The sequence below is a fragment of the Phyllobates terribilis genome, unplaced genomic scaffold, assembly GCF_046119375.1.
Source record: "Phyllobates terribilis strain yellow unplaced genomic scaffold, ASM4611937v1 Scaffold_3__8_contigs__length_932513732, whole genome shotgun sequence".
In the NCBI taxonomy this organism is placed as follows: domain Eukaryota; kingdom Metazoa; phylum Chordata; class Amphibia; order Anura; family Dendrobatidae; genus Phyllobates; species Phyllobates terribilis.
The window spans coordinates 351,786,153-351,804,524 of record NW_027362763.1 but is presented as its reverse complement, the minus strand read 5'-3'; positions in this window follow the sequence as shown (position 1 = coordinate 351,804,524).

Sequence of the window (18,372 nt, the reverse complement as noted above, 5' to 3'; positions counted from 1 at the left end):
CCCTCGTTGCTGGCATCAGTGTACAGCAGGAATGGTTGGCTGTAGTCAGGGTAGGCCAGGATCTCTTCACCAGTCAGGATCTCTTTCATCACTGCAAAGGACTCAGCCTGCTCTTTACCCCACTGGAAGGGGGGGGGGTTTGCCTCTGTGGGACTGTCCTAACAGGAGATCTTGCAAAGGCGCTGCCTTCTTGGTGTAGTCCTTTACAAAACTCCGGTAATACCCAACCAGTCCCAGGAACTGACGTACCTCCTTGAGATTCTTCGGTTCCGGCCATTTCTGGATGGCAGTGACCTTCTCCGGGTCTGGTGCTACTCCTTCTGGACTGACGATGTGCCCCAGGTACTGAACCTTCTGTTTGAGCAGGTGGCACTTGGAAGGCTTGAATTTCATCCCATACCGGGACAATGCTTCAAATACCTCCGCCAGGTCCCTCAAATGGTCCTCATACATCTTGGAGTACACTATCACGTCATCCAGGTATAGCAGCACGGTCTCGAAGTTACAGTGTCCCAAACAGCACTCCATCAATCTCTGGAACATTCCAGGGGCATTGCAGAGTCCAAACGGCATACTGTTGAACTCGCAGAGTCCCATCGGGGTAGTGAAGGTCGTCTTCTCCCGGTCCTCCTCAGCAACTGCTACTTGCCAGTACCCACTAGTGAGGTCAAGGGTAGAGAAGTAATTTGCAGACTTTAATGCAGCCAGGGATTCCTGGATACGGGGCAAAGGGTATGCATCTTTATATGTTATGCGGTTTACCTGTCTGTAATCTACGCACATCCTCATGCTTCCATCCTTTTTCCTGACCAGGACCAGGGGGGCTGCCCAGGGGCTACAGCTATCTCTTATTACCCCTGCTTTCTTCATGTCATGCAACATTTCCTTCGCTTTCTGGTAGTATGCTGGTGGTATGGGCCTGTAACGTTCTTTGATGGGTGGATGGTCACCTGTGGGTATATGGTGTTGTAGCCCTTTAATCCTCCCAAAATCAAGTGGGTGTTTGCTGACCTCTACCAGGTTACTGTTGTGCATGGTTCTAACCAAACTGTGAAAAACAAATTCCATGAGGATGACATGAAGGATTACCATTCTGTAGTAGGACCTCTGCTCATATCCCCACAATGTGCAGCATGATTAGCATTCACCAGAGAACACCAGAATTGTTAGGTATACCATTGTTGCCCCGATCTCTTCACAGATTAGAGCAGTTTTTCACTGATCACATGTGACAGACGGGAAAGAGACTGGAGATGCCATGACAATTTTATACTGCCTGCAACACCATCCAGCATAACTGGCAAAGCGTTACATGTCTGTGAAAGCATATAAATTGAGGGTAGCATAAACCACCATATGATAGCCAGTGGTACCATGAATGCAGTTAGGCACCAGGAAGAAATGCTCGGAATCAGTAACAGATCTTATGCTGATGCACTGAGCGCTGGGCTCCTCCTGGCCTGGACAATGTGTTCTCAAGTGGCCAGAGAGTCTAGGCAATTTCTGGATGACGAAGGCATTGATGCCGGTGACTGGGCCTCATGTTCCCCAGATCACAATTTAAATGAGAACCTTTAGGGCATTTTGTATTATTGCATCTTATACTTCTGAGTAGTGCTACAGACTGTCTTCTAGCTTACAGATGCCCTGATCCAGGTCTGGGCAGAGAAACCCAAAGACATCATCTGCTCTTTCATCAGGAGCATGCCCAAATGTTGTCGATAATGCACGTGGAGGCTATACACACTACACATTTTGAGTTGTTATGATGAAATTCCTACAAACTTGTTACACCTGTGGTTTCAATTTTTCAGTTTGATTTTCAGGGTGTTTTCGAGACCAGGCCTTAGTTGATAATCTAGCTTTCCAGGGACGGTTGATACATGATTTTGTTTTCAACAATTAAACAATTTATATCAGTAAAGATTTTCAAAAAAGATCACACGTGTGACTTAAGTGAATTAAATTTATTGAACAATATACAGTATATAATATATGAAGTAAAGATGAATGAACACTAAAATGAGCTGTTCAGAGAAGATCCATAGAAAAATGCTGAATGCTGAATAGTGGACACTGAGGGGTTAAACTTTAGTTGTCACATCTTTTTGAGTGTCCATTTTTTTATTCCCTTATTTTATTTTAACCATGTTTGGCAGCATTTCAGACTCTAATAGCTTCAGTCTCCTCTTTCTTGTAGCAGGTCAATGCTTGAGAGGAGTGAGGGAGGAGAGAGGAGTAGAAGGTGCATTTGGAAATGAAAAACAAACCTCAATTATTCTGCCGACCGCCCTCCTATTATATGACAGATTGAATCATGCTAATTAAAACAAGCAGTGTTAAGTCTAGAAGCCTCTGGGACAAATTGCTGGAGATAAGTTGATTGTTAAGGTGAACACAAACCATTCTTGCCTCAGACCAAGATAAATATGGGGCTGCAGTTTTCAGCTGCTCACAGGTTTCACATTTGTGCACCATGGAGAACGTCACACCTTGTGCTATCACTACGTCCAACTTATATGTCAGTGTCTCAAAAATAAGCACAGACATATGCTCTGCAATACCTGAAGGCTTCTATTATGCAGAATTACAGAAGTGCATCGTTTCGGCGAAGATGTGGTAAGTTTTCACCTGTCACCTGTTTTTCTCAGTGCTGATGACTGTAGGTCTATCTATAGGTTAATGCTGTTTCTCCACATCCCTCATATTTCACACAGCTGATTCAGTGAGAGAACTATTAGCATGGACCATCACATGTGTATAGTAATCAGGACCCTCGTATCTTCTGTTCACACACCCCATCACTTAGACTTCTGTGTCTGTACTTGTTCAAATACTGATTGGTGACTGGTTCATTTCGCACTATGTGAATAATGTGATTACTCTTTTTTTTTGTTTTTTTTTTAAATTGATGGTTGACTGCACAATACAAGCAATTGCTACCATCCACCTTTTGTGTCTCCCATATTTCCTCATAGATTGTAAGCTTGCGAGCAGGGCCCTCTCTCCTCCTGGTATCTGTTGATTTATGTGATTATTGTTATTCTGTAATGTCTTTTACTGTTTTGTACAAGTCCCCTCTAAAGTGTAAAGTGCTGTGTAATATGTTGGCGCTATAGATATAAAAATTATTATTATTATTATTTTGGTACACCGCTCCAGATGAGGCTCTACAAGGCGCCTCATGAATAAGCAGTGTTTCATAGTGAATTGGGATGGATAGAGTGCATAACAGTTATAGTTCATTTACACCAAGCCAACCGTCATTTAACGACCACCAATCAGCTATGTACAAGTTGATTAGTAATCGTTTATGAGCAGGGCAATATTTTACACTAGGCATTGGAGGTCCTGTGCCTAGGGCGGCAGGTTGCAGGGTGCATCTTTAGCTTGTTCTAAAAAAAAATCTTAAAATCCCTCCCACCTCCTCCGCCGGATTGGCGTCTGTGCCGGGGGGTGGGTGGAAGCAGAGCACGGCCTGCCGGCATTTATTTGTATTCGCGTCTTTACAGACACAAATACAAATGAAGATGCAAGTGCCAACACTTCTGGGATCTTCTCCCTGCCCGATATGCAGTGCAATGAGGTTATCTCATTATGCTGCACTAAGACGTCATCAGAACGCCGCAGAAGACAGGACAACACGGGAGCGGCAGCCGGGAGACTGTAAGTGCTCGTAGAGCTGAAGACATGGACATATACTACACAGAGGGGCTTAATATGAAGAGATGCCATTATGGGTATGAGGCAGCACAGCTGGATTTTTATGTAGATGCGGCAGTATAAGGGGCTCAGTATGGAGGCGGAGCAGTATAAGGCAGTTGAATATGAAATGGGGAAGCACAGGGGCCTCTTTATAGAGATGGGGCAGTATGGAAGGGCTCTATATATAGATAGGGCAATATAGGGGAGCTTAATATGAAAATGGGGCAGTATAGAGCAGCTCTATATAGAGATGGGGCAGTATAGGGGGTTCTGTATGGAGATGGGGCAGTATATGGGGCTCTGTATGGAGATGGGGCAGTATAGATGTGTTCTGTATGGAGATTGGACAGTGTAGGGAGTTCTGTAAGGAGATTGAGCAGTATAGGGGTTTCTGCATGGAGATGGGGCAGTATAGGGGGTTCTGTATGGAGGTGGGGCAGTATAGCGGGGTATGTATAGAGATGGGGCTGTATAGGAGATTCTGTATCAAAATGGGGCAATATAGGGGGACTCTGTAAGAAGATGGGGTAGTATAGAGGGACTCCGTAGGGAGATAGGGCAGTTTGGGGGCTCTATATGGAGATGAGGCGGTATAGGAGGGCTCTTTATGGAGATGAGGCAGTATAGGGGGACTCTGTGTGGAGATGAAGCAGTAAAGGGGGCTTTTGTGTGGAGCTGGGGCAAAGTAGGGGAGCTAAGGATGAAGATGGGGCAACATGGAGGGGCTCTATATAGAGATGGGCCATTATTGGGGTCTTTGTGTGGAGATGGGAGAGTATGGAAGAACTCTTTATGGGGATGGGGCAGCATAGGGGGATTTTATGTGTATATGGGGCAGTGTAAGGGAGCTTAGTATGGTGATGGGGCAGAATGGGGGGCTCTATATGAAGATGGGGCAGTGTTTGAGTCACTGTGTGGAAATGGGACAGTATAGGGGGGCGCAATATTGTTTAAAGCCCTACTGCTGCGTTTTTTTTAATTTCACTGCTGGAGTAGTGCTTTAAATCTAAGGTCCCTGCCCTTCTCTTATACCTAGTAAAATAAATAAATACACAGAAGTGCTAAAATGGTGATGGAAAGGAATCCATCTCATCCAAACTCTCTCCATTGTACCCTGTGCCCTGCACTTAGCAGTGTAGCGTAGAGCAGCTCCTGCTTCACCAACCCGTGACCATGTGCTCCAGCTGCCTTCACTTCCAATATATAAAGTGTGATGTAGGCAGTACCAAGCTGGGGGGGAAGGGGTCAATGCTCATTGGATTCTGGGCACACTGGTTCCTGCTACATTGAGCTCCCACATCAAAGTGCTGTACAGAAATGTACAGCGTCATGTGGGTGCTAGCAAGCACAAGGGGGTCCGCGCCTAGCAGTTCCTGCTGCTCAAGCACAGGGGGGTGAAGGATGCTGGACTCTCAGGTCAGTTGCTCTTTTTTGCCCAGCATTCAGCTCATACATCAAGTGCTTGGGGGGGGGGGGTGGAGAAGGCCGTGTTGTCCACCGCACTGTGCCCCGCACTCAGCAGTGTAGCAGAGAGCGGCTCTTGCTTCACTGAACTGCACTTTAACTGAGTAGGCCAGTGGTGCAACACACGAAGGGACCTCCACGTTCATTTGTCCTTGTCCGTTTTTTTGCATTCAAAATAGCTGATGCATTTGAATTACAACTAATTCTGGCCTTAACCACTTCCCGACATGGCCAAATTCTGTTTTTGAGTTTTAGTTTTTTTCTCCCCTTCTTCCAAGAAACAGCTTTTTTATTTTTCTAACCACATAGATGCATGAGGGATTATTTTTTGCAGGACAAGTTTTGAACGACATCATTCATTTTACTACATAGTGTACTGGAAAAAGGGAAAAAATTACCAAGTGTAATCAAATTGCGAAAAAAATGCAATTCTGACATTGTTTTTGGGGAATTGTTTTTATAGCATATACAGTGGGTACGAAAAGTATTCAGACCCCTTTAAATTTTTCACTCTTTTGCAGCCATTTGGTAAATTCTAAAAAGTTCATTTTTTTCTCATTAAAGTACACTCTGCACCCCATCTTGACTGAAAAAAAACAAATGTAGACATTTTTGCAAATCTCTTAAAAAAGAAAAACTAAAATATCACATGGTCATAAGTATTCAGACACTTTGCTCAGTATTGAGTAGAAGCACCCTTTTGAGCTAGAACAGCCATGAGTCTTCTTGGGAATGATGCAATAAGTTTTTCACACCTGGATTTGGGGATCCTCTGCCATTCTTCCTTGCAGATCCTCTCCAGTTCCGTCAGGTTGGATGGTGAACGCTGGTGGACAGCCATTTTCAGGTCTCTCCAGAGATGCTCAATTGGGTTTAGGTCAGGGCTCTGGGTGGGCCAGTCAAGAATGGTCACAGAGTTGTTCTTAAGACACTCCTTTGTTATTTTAGCTGTGTGCTTAGGGTCATTGTCTTGTTGGAAGGTGAACCTTCAGCCAAGTCTGAGGTCCAGAGCACTCTGGAAGAGGTTTTCTTCCAGGATATTTCTGTACTTGGACTCATTCAGTACTATGGCAATACTAAACTTGTCCAGCGGTTTTATTATTTTAGGGGTGAAAAAAAAATTGTAACTTGTAAGATTTGATTCCGTTTCCATTTTCCGAGACCTGTAACGTTTTTATTTCTCTGTTAATGGAGCCATTTGAGGACTCACTTTTAACATTTTTATTGATATAATTTTAGATAGATATGACATTTTGATTGCTTCTTCCTGCCTTGGGGGATTTGAACCTGCGATCGCCTGATCACTTGTACTATATACAGCAATATCACAGTATTTCTGTGTATAGTAAAAATCGCGGTCTCCTTTGAACACAGGCCACAGGCTGGGTTTCAATGGAACTCCGTAATGACAGTCACGGAGGTCTTCAACAGACCCCCCCGCTGTCATAGCAACCCATCGATGCCCCATGATCACATCATAGAATGATTCGCCCACATGTCGGCATGCTGTTAATCTCGTTGTCAGAGTTTGACAGTAGCGGTTAATGGGTTAACAGTCGCAGGCGAACTCCGATCTACCCCAGGCTGTTAGAGCCAGGTCCTGGATGTGTGTTACAGCCATCAACTGCTGGCTTTGGGGATGACGCTGCTTAATACACCCGCTCCTGACATGCACTGTACATGTACAGCAGATGTCGGTAAGGGGTTAAGTGGATGCATTCTCTATAATAGTCACTGTTCTGGGATGAGGCTTCTACTACTAGTTAGTAAAAAAGAGATTTCATTTGACAGGCACTGCATTCTTTGTTGGAAATGTTATGTAATCTGTGCAGTAGGTGACTGTATACGAGTTATAAAACAATACTCAGTGTTTGAGGCACTTGTCTAATGTTCTGTTGAAATATACAGACAAATGCCCCTTGTAAAGGGCTAGTCTTGATGAAGGGGCGTGCTGGAGTCAGAGGCGGCTCTTAATGAATCCAGTGCACCTGAAAAGTGGCGTGTGCTACCATGTGATTTGCCACAAATCTTACTCCAGTCTATGACTGGAGTAAGATTCCTGGAGTGATACTCCACATCTTGTTATGAATTAGACAAACTGCAGCATCGTGCCTCTGTTCTGTCCCCGTCCCACCCCAGCTCTGCTATTTGTGGTGTAGCTAGCCGAAGATGAAAAAAATTGGCAAAACCACAATTTGCACAAAAAGTTTGCAACTTATCAAAGTGTTTTATGCCAGAATTCTGGTGAATGAATCAGGGTCTATATCCTAGGAAATGGTCCTTTATGTGCAGTGTTATATCCATTGATTAGCAGCATTGCAAGGGGACTGCTTCAGTTCAAAATGGAGACATGACAGCTATTTCATATCCATTTTCTGACGGATCCCAATGAATCCTGACAGACCCTATTGACTTTAATGACATCCATCAGGTTTCCATCTGTGTTCTGGTATTGCAACAGTGATGCAGGAGGGTCCGATAAATGGAAGTGTAAGCCCAATCCTAGGGTAAAGTACTTTTTAGCTCAATTAAATCTGCAAAGATAGAATATCTCTTTAGCCTACATTGATAATAGTTATGAGTCAGTGTCAGGAGTTGAAGGCCATAGGACAATGTAATTACTGTCAGACCATCTAGCGGGCACAGCATACAGTAACAGGAATAACGCAGCGATTTGGAAGGCTTCTCTGTGCTGGCAGTCTACATGATAGATCCATAAGTGATTTAATTGCAGCTTCCAGCCTCTACTTCCAATCCCTCATATGTTTTAGTGTATGGGCTCTTGTATTCTAGACATTATTTTCTTTTTATGGGGGCATTTTTTATTCTTGCCAACCTTTCTGCTGTTATCTATGCAACGCAGCAGAATATTTTAGTGCTTTGTAAATAGAAGATAATAATGTTATACAGCGATCTGTTAATGACTCCAAGGACAATAAATGAACAGATGCTAGACCATTGGGCTATGACATTCTGCATCCAATATGGACAAACCGTTTTCATTTTCAGAATCCTTTAGGGATTTCTAGAGCATAAATCCTCCATAGTTCCTCTAGTTGAGCTGACATACCTGGCCGTTCTTCTCTGCAGTGGTATACAGGGGTTCTGTAAGACTGAAGCCTATTAGAAGCCGGTGATTGCAATGTCTCTTTTCTCACCGCGCAGCAACAACTCCCAAGGGAGTGCGCTATTTAGGGTCAGTTAGGGGAATTATAGCACCGGCTCATATTTAACCTGTATATGAAGGACACACAGCAGCGCTTAGTATTGCAAGACACAGGAAAATCACCAGTGATGGTAAATCAATAAGTTTTAAATTGAAGAACAAAGTGAGCCAAGAAACGAACATGTTTTAAAAAATAGTAGAAACTGTACATATGATAGGAACATAACATTTGTCAAGCAAACAATAATTGCAAATGATTTCATTATATTAATTTATTAAATGAAGCGTGCACATTGCATAATAATGATAACAGATCTGTCATTTCAGGTACTTTTCAGAATAAGCTGTCATGTGTGTACATTAGGAATAACATATTATCCTGCATTTTACACAAGCTCTAATTTTGGGTGAGCTACTGGGTGAAGAATAGTCGCTGCGATGTCTACTATACACAGCATAAACAGACATAATGGATTCATGCTCTCCTGTCTTAACCCCTTTACCACCTTGGCTGCAGGATCCCCGTCCAGGGCAGCCTCGTCTCTTCTTCTATGAAGCACAGCAGTGGGCGCTGGATGGTGCAATAACATCAGCGCTTCGCACGATCCAAAATCCCCCGTGTGCACCATGTCCAACAGGGTGCAGGCTGGAAGTAGCTTGCGTTCTGATGAAGTTCCTGGCACAGCAGGGAGCGGATTACAGCTCCTCTACTCCTGTGCCGGGTGCCGCACAGCTCACATCAATTGCATTTGCAGCTATTAGACACGAATACAATTGAGGGAAGGGAGAAAACGACGGTCGGGGCACAGGCAGAGATGGGGGTGAGCAGTGTCAGTACCAGACATTGCTCAACTGTGTGCCTTCGCCCCAGACATCAGTGTGCTGAATGCCTGTGGCACGAGGAAGGTGGCGAGTGACCGCAGGCATTCAGCATTGTTAGACCCCCCCAAAGTGCGCCCCTTTCGAGAAGGCAGGAGGTAGCACCCTAGACGTCCTAGGTTGCCTATCCCTCGTCCCGGCCATGTCTAAGAGAGCTAACAGTCCATCTAGTTTTAAACAAAAATAAATGATGAGTTCAGGAGTTCTCTTGATGAGAAAGGGAAAAGAAATGGCTCATAAGTGGAGAAAGAAGCATATTTCTATGATAAGATATAATGCAATATTTCTCATACTTGCTTGTTATATTGAAATAACAGTGAATGTTTAAAGACTAACCAGATTTATAACTTGAAAATTCAGATGTAACGACTTCCTACGTGCTCACATTGAAGTAGGAAACAAACAGTTTCCTTACATAAGTAGATAAATTGCCTGCAATGAGCTCCAACTGACAATATAGTAAGTTATATGGTGCCCGTTTACCTTCATGTATATGTTATGAGGTTTTTCATACGAAAGATTATTTGTTTTGCTTACCCCTCCCCACCACAATACAGATTCTATAACAAACAAAAGGCAGATGCCACTTACACAAGGGGATGTGGTCATAACAAACAATATATTTTATGTCAGAGAGATGCTATCAATGACAAACAAGTGAATTAATGTTGCAAGTTTAGACCAGGCAATGATTGGGAATAATCAATTGTTTAGATAAGCAATAGTTTGGCTGATTATCACCCTATATAAAAGATCCTTAAGGAACATACAGGTGCATCTCACTAAATTACAATAGCATAAAAAAATTAATTTATTTCAGTTCTTCAATACAAAAAGTGAAACTCATATATTATATAGAGTCATTACAGAGCGATCTATTTCAAGTGTTTATTTCTGTTAATGTTGATGATTATGGCTTACAGCCAATGAAAATACAAAAGACATTATCTCAGTAAATTAAAATAATTAACAAAAAGCATCTGCAAAGGCTTCCTAAGCGTTTAAAAATGTCCCTTAGTCTTGTTTCTGTAGGCTCCACAATCATGGGGAAGGCTGCTGACTTGATAGATGTCCAGAAGTCAGTCATTGACACACTCCACAAGGTCCCAGAGTTCCAGTTTTAATTTGGAAATCAAGGTCCCAGAGTCTGGAGGAAGAGTGGAGAGGCACACAATCCAAGCTGCTTGAGGTCTAGTGTGAAGTTTCCACAATCAGTGATGGTTTGGGGAGCCATGTCATCTGCTGGTGTAGGTCCACTGTGTTTTATCAAGACCAAAGTCAGCGCAGCCGTCTACCAGGAAATTTTAGAGCACTTCATGCTTCCCTCTGCCGACAAGCTTTTTGGAGATGGAAATTTCATTCTCCAGCAGGACTTGGCACCTGACCACACTGTCAAAAGTACCAATACCTGGTTTAAAAACAACAGTATCACTGTGCTTGATTGGCCAGCAAACTCGCCTGACCTTAACCTCATAGAGAATCTATGGGGTATTGTCAAGAGGAAGATGAGAGACACCAGACCAACAATGCAGACGAGCTGAAGGCTGCTATCAAAGCAACCTGGGCTTCCATAACACCTCAGCAGTGCCACAGGCTGATCATCTCCATGCCACGCCGCATTGATGCAGTAATTGATGCAAAAGGAGACCCGACCAAGTATTGAGTGCATTTACTGAACATACATTTTAGTAGGCCAACATTTCGGATTTTCAAAAACATTTTTCAAGCTGTTGTTGTAAAGTATTCTAATTTACTGAGATACTGACGTTTGTGTTTTCATTGGCTGTAAGCCATAGTCATCAACATTAACATTAACAGAAATAAACACTTGAAATAGATCACTCTGTTTGTAATGACTCTATATAATATATTAGTTTCACTTTTTGTATTGAAGAACTGAAATAAATTAATTTTTTGATGATATTCTAATTTTTGTGAGATGCACCTGTACTTGTTTGGCAGAGTCCTTGGACTAGAGAGTTGGTAGTCACTCTTGTTTTGTATCTTGTAGCGATAATAATTTGTTAGGAAAAAAGCACTAATGCCAAATAACACCCTATATCTCAGCACCCGATGTATCTTGTGATATGTCACATAATTCCCTTGAGAGATCATGTGATAGGTCACGTGATTGACACACAGGTGCTCTGGTGCACATCTACAGATGCAAAATGACAGAGGCAGAGGCTGCGTGCGCTGTACAATTTTTTTCCCTTTTGTACAACGTTATACATAACATAGTGCTATACATAATAAAGGATACTATGTATTAAGAAACTGCACTATATATAACAAGTAATCAACACTGTGTGTGCAAAGCAATCACAACACAGCCTCCCTCAGCATACATCCTGCTAGAATCCAGCAGCCCACATCACTATAAAGATCCATTCTGCCTGTGAAGTACATTGGCCGAGGGGAAAACTACACGGTCTTTGCAAGATCCACAATTAGATGAAGAAAGTATATGCCTCTAACCACAGTACAGTGAGAAGGCTAAACAATCTACTAATCTTACATGGAAGGTTAGAGAAAACCTTGAATGCATTAAACAGGAACTTTTTTGTAATGTATCAGACTTGTGGCAAAAATTGCTGAGTGACATCAACACCGTCTCCCAGCCCACTTCTCATGAACTACCACTAGAGGGAGCTCTAGGATAACTGTATGCAGCTTATGAAGTTTATGCCAGAAAAGCCCAGGAATATACAGTGTTGTAACTCTGAAGAAACTTATTGCACACAATTCTCTTGAAGAACTGCAATGAGTCCATCAACTTAAGTCTGAGAGACTGCATAGTATGTGATATTAAGTCCAAGACAGAGGCAAGAATTGCACAAATACCAGAGATGTTATCTCGCATTTATGATTTCACCCAGCAGTCAAAATGATCATCTAAGTCACACTCTTCAAAATATTCTACTCTCATTGTGCAACTTATAAGCGCACATGCAGAAGCTCAGGCTACTAAGATACAAGCCGCCTTTACGCAAACGAAAACTGAGATGGAAGTGGATGCAGTAATCAAGAAGGCAGAAATGGAAGCGAGTGTAGTATGCGAGAAGGTAGAAATGGAAGTGAAAGAAGTGCACAAAAAAGCAAAAATGAAAGTGAAAGCAGCGCATGAGAAGACAGAAATGGAAGCTAGCACAGAGCACAGGAGGGCATAAATAGAGGCTCTAGAGAAGGAATGTGAGCATTTCACAGCCATGGCGCAGCTAAAGGTCCTGGTACAAGCAATCAATGGGAGTAAAAGAGACAGCATCAGTTTAAGTGATTTTGATACAAAAAACGCTTTTAAGCACACAAGAGACTATGTACTAAACCAAAATCCCTGACTCCAACAATCATTCCTGACAGCGCAGACATTCCTGCAAAGCAACAGGATGCAGATCCTTCTCCAGCATCCTGCATTCAAGGTCGGTATAATACACTGGCAATTCATTATCTTGAACCATCTTCATACCAGGGCCCTCCGCCTCAACAAACTCCATAAATAGATGCCCACAAGCAAGCTAATTTGCAGGGAAGTCACCATACTCCTGACACCCACATAGTTCCAGTTCCACATTAGGCAGAAAATATGCACATCAAACCAGTTACTGGACTAAATGCCTATGCTGCACCATGCTTTCCTGTATCTCTATATCAGGATTCTACCATCCATATAAATAGTACTACTCAGCCAGCAAATGTCTTTCCAAAATCATAGAAAAGTGACACGTCTGACTTTGCAAGGTACATGTTTCGCCGAGAACTTACTAAGACCGGTCTCACAAGGTTCGATGAGAAAATCAAATATCTTTTCCTCCGTTTTCTTACTTCTGTGAGGTTATCAAAAATATTGCAGAGTATAAAGCTTTTCCTCTGGAGAAGCCAGAGTCCCTTGTTTATCTCCACCTAAATATAAGAGCCCATGTTCAAACAACAGAAACCGCAGTGGAACAGTGTCAGTTAAAAAGACGGCTATTCTTCCCACACCTACATCAGCTCCAGACAAGAGCAACAAAGCTTAAAAGGTTGAAAACCCTAATCGTCTGTGTCCCATTCATGAGAAGCCACATCCCCTAAAGAAGTGCATTGGCTTCAGAAAGAAACTGCTCCAGGAAGGTAAGGAACTTCTAAAGAAGTTTGGGGTATGTTTCAGATATTGTGATTCTATCAGTGGCGTACTGCCAATGGCGGCAGGCCACGCGACTGCTATGGGGCCCGTGAGCCGTGGGGGCCCCATAGCAGTCCAGGGGCGGACATACCACTGCCGGTGCAGCTGCGCCGGGGGGCCCGCCAGTGCAGCTGCTCCCTGCCAGCGGCGAGCAGAGAGCGATCCCTGCAGCTCCGCTGCTGACAGGAGGAGAATGGCAGCGGAGCTGAAGGGATTCCTCCTCTGCTTCCTCCCTGACCCAGGCGCACGCAGCTTGATGACGTCATCATGCTGCGTGCGCCTGGGTCAGGTAGGAAGCTGCCGGCAACCAGGAGGATGCTGCAGGGGAGCGAACTGAGGTAAGTTGTTGTTATTTGTTTTTTTAACCGCTGGGGAGCAGAGGTGGGGAGAGCAATGATGTGATGGTGGGGCTGAGGAGAGCAATAATGGGTCTGGGGAGAGAAATTATGGGATGGTGGGGCTGGGGAGAGCAATTATGGGGCTGGGGAGAGGAATGATGGGGCTGGGGAGAGGAATGATGGGGCTAGGAAGAGCAATAATGGGGCTCATTGGGCTGGGGAGAGCAATGATGGGGCTGGGGAGAGCAATAATGGGGCTTATGGGGCTTGGGAGAGCAATGATGGGGATTAGTGGGGCTGCGGAGAGAAATGATGGGGCTGGAGAGAGCAATGATAGGGATGGTGGGGCTGGGGAGAGCAATGATGGGGATTAGTGGGGCTGGGGAGAGAAATGATGGGGCTGGAGAGAGCAATGATGGGGATGGTGGGGCTGGAGAGAGCAATGATAGGGATGGTGGGGCTGGGGAGAGCAATTATGGTGATGGGGTGCTGGGGAGAGAATTGATAGGGAGGTGGGGAAGGAGAGAGCAATGACGGGTTGCTGGGAGAGAGCAATGATGGGAGTGCTGGGAGAGAGCAATGATGGGGGTGCTGTGAGAGCAATGATGGTGCTGTGAGAGAGCAATGACGGGGTTTGCTGTGAGAGAGCAATGACGGGGTGCTCAGAAAAAGCAATGACAGGGTGCTGGGACAGAGCAATGATGGGGGTGCTGGGAGAGAACAATGACGGGGGTGCAGGGACAGAGCAATGATGGAAGAGCTGTGAGAGAGCAATGATGGGGGTGCTGGGAGAGATCAATGACGGGGGTGCTGGGAGAGAGCAATGGCGGGGGTGCTGGGAGAGAGCAATGACGGGAGTGCTCGGAGAAAGCAATGACGGGGGTGCTGGGAGAGAGCAATGATCGGGGTGCTGGGACAGAGCAATGATGGAGGTGCTGGGACAGAGCAATGATGAGGGTGCTGGGAGAGAGCAATAATGGGGTGCTGGGACAGAGCAATGATCGGGGTGCTGGGAGAGAGCAATGATCGGGGTGCTGGGACAGAGCAATGATGGAGGTGCTGGGAGAGAGCAATGACGGGGGTACTGGGAGAAAGCAATGACGGGGGTGCTGGGAGAGAGCAATGATGGGGGTGCTGGGAGAGAGCAATGACGGGGGTGCTGGGAGAGAGCAATGATCGGGGTGCTGGGACAGAGCAATGATGGGGGTGCTGGGACAGAGCAGTGATGGAGGTGCTGGGACAGAGCAATGATGAGGGTGCTGGGAGAGAGCAATGACGGCAGTGCTGGGAGAGAGCAGTGATGGAGGTGCTGGGAAAGAGCAATGATCGGGGTGCTGGGACAGAGCAATGATGGAGGTGCTGGGACAGAGCAATGATGAGGGTGCTGGGAGAGAGCAATAATGAGGGTGCTAGGAGAGAGCAATGATGGGGTGCTGGGAGAGAGCAATGACAGGGGTGCTGGGAGAGAGCAATGACAGGGGGGCTGCGACAGACCAATGATGGAGGTGCTGGGACAGAGCAATGATGGAGGTGGTGGGAGAGAGCAATGATGGGGGTTTCACTTTGCTTGCACTGTAAAGCCTTGTATGTTTTCCGTGTGCACATAGCCTTACAGTTAATTGCAGAAAGTCACAGAGACTGATTAATTTATATTATTGGCTGGTGGAGATTATAGTTAATGGGGGGCACAGTGCTGCTTATCACTTTATATTTTGATTACTAAGTGGCTAATAGTATATTAATGGGGGGGTACATTTTTGTAGTCAGTAGCGCAGTGTGGGGGAGATGCATGTACAATATATGTGACCTTGTTATTTTCTAGGCTGGAGATCGTCGTGACAAGACAAGTCGTGGCTGGGAGATGTCAACATGAAGGTCTGACCAGCTGGAGAAGAAGCAGCAGAAACCGTCTCTGATCAGATGAGACTTCAGCGGTAAGTGCCTGGATGTAAATATTATTCTGGATCTGGACTGTGTGACTTGGAGTGATAATGTTGTCTGTAAATTCTCTTAGGCTGCATTCTCACATTTGTGTGAAATGTCCGTGTGCTGCCAGATTTTTTTATCGGATGGTCCACGTACTCGTAGAGTTTTATAGATCCATTCATACATCCATGAAAATCACGGATCTGAGAATGAGATCTGTGAGGGTCAGAGAATGTCCTGTTCTGATCTGATTTTGAGGATTAGAATAGGACATGCTCAATGCGTCGGTAAAACAGGGCAGCACACCGACACTGCACACAGATGCAGGAATGTAGCCGTATTATGTATAGCACAGTCCTTTAGTATATAGTGTACTCACTTATTATGTATAGCATACTCCCTTAGTATATAGTGAACTCACTTATTATGTATAGCGCCATCCTTAGTTATATAGTTTCCTCTTTTATTATGTATAACACTCTCCCTTATTATGTACCATCCTCTCTAGCTCTAGGAGGTCACAGTTGGGGGATCATACTATGTTGGGGTCAACATACTTCGCCCTGGGAGTTGAGGTGGGGTACAGTAGGGTCATTACACTGCGCATGTGGAGGAATTCACCATGGGGGTATCACACTGGGTTGGGGGCACTTTTGTTGGCATCACACTTTATGGGGCAATGAAAGAGGAATCTAGGACTTCAGCAGGAGGAAAATTCTATCTATCATCTATGTAAAGGATGAAAAGTTGTGAGATCAGCTCTTCTGTGACCCCGACAATTATTTACATTTTTTTGTGGGGGAAGGGGGCTCATTTAGAACTTCTGCTATGGGGCCCCATGATTCATATGTACGCCCCTGGATTTTACTAAACATTTTGCTAAAGACTGTAAAACTACTATTAAGCGTTTGGAGTGTGACAGTGAAGACCACGTACATGCGCTTCATCAATAGCAACCTAACTCTGCAATGCTTACACCTTCTCCCGCCACAAAGCATAACGTGGAGGATCAAGCTGTAAGTCCTTCCACAGTATCTTCTTCACGCATAGAAGTCTGCGTAAAAGGCCTCTGGGACAAGTCATGTGTGAAGAAATGCCTGGCAAACGTATATCCAAGGGTCAACCAGAGAAAACTGTAAGGGTATGCAAGGTCAGAACTCTTTGATCTGTTCAATTAAAAGGGAAATGCTTACCCTTACATCTTGGGTATCTATAATGGTGTTACAGAGGTCTCTAGGAGAAGAGCCAGTGGTCTTATAGTAGCTTCTCTTGAGAACACTGTGGAGATACCCTTACCCACACTGGTCAAGTGCAACCAGTCACTATCCAACAGGGAAGAGATCCCAATGCCAGAGGCTGATTTTCATCACCCTCATCTCAGGATTATAGCCAATAAGATGCCAGCCCTTGACAACTTAGATATCCTGGTTCTACTTGGAAAAGACATTCTCCAGCGACACAAGGTACATCAGCAAATCAACGGACCACATGATGCTCCATTTGCCCAACACTTTGATCTAGGCTGGATAATCATAGGCAATATCTGCATATGCACAGATGAAGAGGCCTACCAAGATTTCCTCATGTAAGACTCATATCTTGCCAAAATAGTCACTTACTTTCAGCTATGCTCACATCATTAATGGGTGAAGGAGAAGCTGAGTGACTGTAAGTGGCAGCAAGAACCCCCTGACAACAAGAACACGTTCTTGGCAGCCAGGGGTCAACAGTATTCAGTTCTACTGGTGAAGACAAGTTGGAACCTGCAAGAGAGGACAAAAAATTCATTAAGTTTATAGGAAAGGAATTTTCCCAGGATGATTCCAATAGCTAGGTAGCACCTTTACCCTTTATTTCTCCAAGAACAAGGTTGCCAAACATTTTGCAGCAATTAACTGCAAGGTTTTCATCTTTAAAACACACCCTAAAGAGGAAACCAGAGATGGAGAAATATTTCTTCAACTTCATGCAGAATATCTTTGACAGAGATCATGCAGAGCCTGTACCACCACTAAGAAGAATGCTAGTACCTTCCATCATTTGGTGTCTATCATCCTCACACACCTAACCAAAGCAGAGTGGTGTTTGACTTCAGTGCTCAGTATGAAGACATCTCTCTCAATAACCCGCTCCTCACTGGGCCTAATCAAAACAGCCTGATAGGAGTACTGATTCGCTCCAGACAAGAACCTGTTGCAATAATGGCCGCCATCCAGCAAATGTTTTATTGTTTATTGGAAGGGAAAACAGTAGAAACTACCTCAGGTTCCTATGGCATAAGGACAATGACATCCACAACAAGGTCATAGATTACCAGATGAAGGTAAATGTCTTCGGAAACAGCCCCTCACATGCTGTGGCAATCTATGGACTGAAATGGACAGCCCAGGAAGAGGAGAGACTTCACAAAATCATCTCCAACAGCCAGGAGGTAATGAAAGCATTTCCATGAGGACCATGCAACAAACTTAAAGGACCTTGATCTGGGTTCTGATGTCCCTTCCAAGCAATGCCTCCTTGGTCTGCTATGGGACATTAAACAGGACTCATTCACACTCCAAAAGTCCGCCTGCGATAAACCCTTCACCAAACAAGAAGTCTTATCTGTCCTGAACAGCATTTATGATGCTCTTGGGTTTATAGCACCCATCACCATTCAAGGCAAGATACTGATGAGACAGTTTACTGCTGAGAACACAGTTTGGGACACTCTGCTACTGTTCCAGAAATAA